Source organism: Carlito syrichta, unplaced genomic scaffold, assembly GCF_000164805.1.
Source record: "Carlito syrichta isolate Samal-C Ts95f unplaced genomic scaffold, Tarsius_syrichta-2.0.1 Scaffold301614, whole genome shotgun sequence".
Classification (NCBI taxonomy): domain Eukaryota; kingdom Metazoa; phylum Chordata; class Mammalia; order Primates; family Tarsiidae; genus Carlito; species Carlito syrichta.
In genome coordinates, this window is record NW_007245710.1 from 68,456 (window position 1) to 72,318 (window position 3,863).

Below are 3,863 nucleotides of genomic sequence, written 5' to 3' on the forward strand. Positions count from 1 at the left end.
AGACATAGACCTGTCTGGTTGCTAGAGTGCTGTCGGGGAGTGCCATCCTCCCCTGTGACCAGATTGGCTACCACCAGAGACCTGGCTGCTACCCCTGCTGGACCAGGTGGGCATGGGCTGAAGGAAGACACCCTGTAGCCCCAGAGTCCTCAGGCTGGGGGAAGGGCAGCTAACTGGCTCCTGACCTCCCAGCTGTAGTGTGCCCAACCCCCAAGGGGTGCCGGTTTGAGGTTTTGGCTTGCTCCTTTGGAAACAGAAAAGACAGAGGGAAAAGAGGGAAGAGGACACAGTGGAGGAGGAAGAAGAAGAGACCGAGGTGGGACAAGAGGGGATCTGGAATGTTTTTGTGTTAGGGAGCCTCTGCCACTGCTGTCTGTGCCTGCGGGGCGGGGACTCCTCAGGTGGAGGGTGTGCTTTGGAGAAATTCATCTCCAGGATGTGCCGCTGTAAGTGCCGCACCCATTCTTCCTGGATGGAGAGAGGGCCCTGGAATTCCACCTCACAGAATCTGCACTTGAGGGTGTAGATGTTGCCAACAAACTTGACGAGTGATGTCTGAGGGGGCCGGGGCACCAGTGAGGGGACCCACCGGACGCAGGGTGGTGGTTGCCGCACCTCCTCCAGTTTCTGTTGCAGCTCATTGGCCTCCTCGGCCCCCCCACCGGGCTGCAGAGGCAGCTGGAGGGCAGGCTTGTCAGCGCTCAAATTTGTTGATGTTCTGCCGCTGGTACTCCTTGGCCTTCACCATGCCTGGCGGGCTGGCTGCCAGAGGCCGCTCACCACCATCAGTTGCCCCGCCGGCCTCAGGGCCCGGCTCCCCACCAGCACCACGGCCAACCATGGCCAGGCCCCCAGGTGTCAGCCTCAGGGGTGGCCGCTTGTCACCATCATGACCATGGGTGGTGCCGTGGAACTTGGTGAAGGGGCAACCACCCTGGATGTAGCTGCAGTAGGCGCCCACCTTCTGGGGCCGGTGCTTGATCCACTCACTCCACGTCCCGATGGGCAAGCCGTTGACACACCACTCGGTCATGCCAAACCGCCGCAGGTGCGCCTGTGCATGACAGGCCAGAGCCTTAGAGTTTTCAAAGCAAAGGCCACACAGCTCGCAGCAGGCCTCAGTGGAGGAGTGGGAGGTCTTCTCATGGAGGGTCTTTGCCTTCAAGGGCAGTTCAGTCTGGATGTAGGTCTTGGTCTTGACCTCTGCTGGGAGAAGGCGATCCTCCTGCGGGGGTCGTTTGGCTGCCACCAAACCCAGGTAGCCAGTGGCTGAGGGCTTGGCCCCAGTGATGGGCGTCAGGCTGAGCTCACAGGGAACCTGGGTCGGCCCTGCACCTGGCTTGCCCGGCCGACTAACCAGGGGTGACAGCAGCAATGGGGACTGCAGGGGGCCCGTCCTCAGCCAGGGCAGGGGCAAGGTCTCCAGCTGGCTGCTGCTTCTTGATGAGACATGGCTTGGACTTCTTGAGGATCTCACAGCGCAGTGATGGGTGAGCCGTGGACGGACCACTCGGTCACGGCCATCTGTCGCAGGTGGGAGCAGGCGTGGCTGGACAGGCCCTTGCGGTTCTCGAAGAACTGACCGCAGAATTCACAGCAGATGTCGCGGACCGGCTCTGCCCGGGACGACAGGTTCAGGGGTGTCATGTCTTCCCGCGGTGCACCCCAGGGACCCTCAGATGGGTGTGGCTCCCCATGAAGGGCCCCTGGCAGCATCTCCCACTTGATCTCCACCTGCGTTTGTTCAGGCTTCAGCTTCTTGGGCAGGGAGGGTGTGGGAGACCTGGAAACATCTTCCGGGCCGTGGGAGGAGAGGCAGTTGGTGAGTGGTCCAGGAGACTGCCTGGTGGCGGTGGTAGCTTCTTGGCCAGGGGTGAGATGTGAAGGTCTGAGGGGCTGCGGGCTTCTAGTGAGCTGCCAGGACCTCTGCTGCCCATCACCTTGGCCAGGGTGGGGCTTTTGGGCTGGGGCCTGGCGGGTTAGGGGGTCCGCCAGGCCGGGACTGGGTTCCTCTCTTCAGGATTTCCCGCAGCATGTCAATGGGTGAGCCATTGAAATACCACTCGGTCAGCCCATCTGCCGCAGGTGGGAAAGCGTGTGGCTTCAGAGGCCCTTTCAGTTCTCCAAGCACTCGCCGAACTCACAGCAGTTGTCTCATGCTGGCTCTGGGCCCGAGGTGAGGTTCAAGGGCCCCTCATCCTCAGACTGAGGCCACTGTGCCTTTGGGGAGGCTGGCCGGGGGCTCGGGGATAGCTGGGGGCTCTTGTCCTCAGGATTCTTGGGGGTAGGAGAGCTCGCCAGGGCCAGCAATGCCTTCTTGAGGAGCGGAGAGCTGGGTGGGTGGCCCAGGCCCGTGGCCGAGAAGCCGGGAGGTGCCTTGATGGCTTTGTTGACAACCGGTGCATCCAAGGGCTTGGCCAGGGTGAGCAGGCTGGGCCGGGACCCCCGGAGACCACCTCCTTCAGAGAGCTGGACTTCTAAGCCAGGCCTGGGGGCAGCCCAAGGTGAGCGTCGGGCAGGCCCTGCTGCTTCACAAGCTCATAGAGGAGGTCGCTGGGCGCACCGCTGCTCTCCAACTCTGCTACTCCCAGCTGCCGCAGGTGGTAGCGCGCGCGTGGCTGGACAGGCCCTTGCAGGTCTCAAAGCAGGCACCGCAGACCTCGCAGGTGGTCAGGCTATGAGACTTGAGGTCCGGCAGCTCCTGTTTGCTGCCATGAGGAACCTCTGCAGCCACTTTGCTGCTCAGCCGACTGGCCACCTGTTCCAGGGCCCCAGAGATAGGCAGGCTCTTCTTAGGGAGCGGGGGGGAGCCCAAGTCCATGGTCACCATTGCGTTTTCCTCAGAACCCAGGCCTGTGGAGTTGGGGAGACAAGCTCAGCCCTGGTGAGATTCAGGCTGCCTACCCACAGAAGAACTGAGAGAATGGCCCTTCTTCATCTTTTGTGCCTGCTCTCACTCTGGGAAGCGGCTCACACCAGGAAAGCTGAGGCCCCACTCATAATCCTCAGCACTAGTGTAACACAGGGACACTGAGGCTGCCCAGACAGCAGAGGTTAGTAGCAGTTTCAGGTTAGAAGACGCAATGCAAGTCTGAATCAAGACTCTCATCCTGGGGGACCTCAGAGAAAAGATCTCTCTGGGCAAAACTTGTGAGGGGGAACTACTGTCCATCTTGAGGGAGAGGGTGGGGGCAGTCAGAAGGGAGATTCAACAAAAGAAGACCAGGGTCAGGAGGCTAGAGAGGCCACACAGAGGTAGGGAGCCAAGGAAAGGGAGGTGGCTCCGCAGGACTTGTTAGGAATCTCCACCAGACGATACAGCTAGGGCTGGGACCGCATACACAGTAGGGGACCTAGGGGACTGGGAGTGGTCTACTCATTACAAACTGAGCCCTAAGTGGGGTAAAGTGAGAACCTGGAGCCTGGACGAGTTAGGGACAGGGAGAGTGGGAACCACAGAACTTTGTGTGAAGTTTCTAAGGCATGTATCAGGTCAGGAAGCTCCCCTGAGTGAGGAGCATGAGGGCAGAAGGAATAAGGGTGAATTTTCATGGTCTAATTTTCCACAAAAAGGGGAAGCCTGTTGAGCCCCAAAGTTAGAGTTCAGAGCATGGCGTGGGCTCTGAGGATGAAGGAACTGTGTGTCAGAGGAGAACTTGGAAGCGCGCGGTGGAATGTGATGGGGCAGAGTGCCGGGAAGGTCCCCTGCTCAGTTTGAGTCCCACAGAGGCAAGAAGTAGGCACCGGGGACTGGGACACCGAGGACTTTGTCAAAGTCTCCGGGTAGGGTGGGTGCGTCTGTCAGATCCGGCAGAGCCGAAGTGAGTTTCCGCGCTGTGCGGGCCGGAACCGTGTCGCGGGAC

The 3,863-nt window shown here is 60.4% G+C and overlaps 1 pseudogene; it reads right to left on the reverse strand.

The window, feature by feature from the left end:
• Nucleotides 1-349: 349 nt before the first annotated feature.
• LOC103257194 lies at nt 350-2,830 on the reverse strand (annotated as a pseudogene).
• Nucleotides 2,831-3,863: the final 1,033 nt, after the last annotated feature.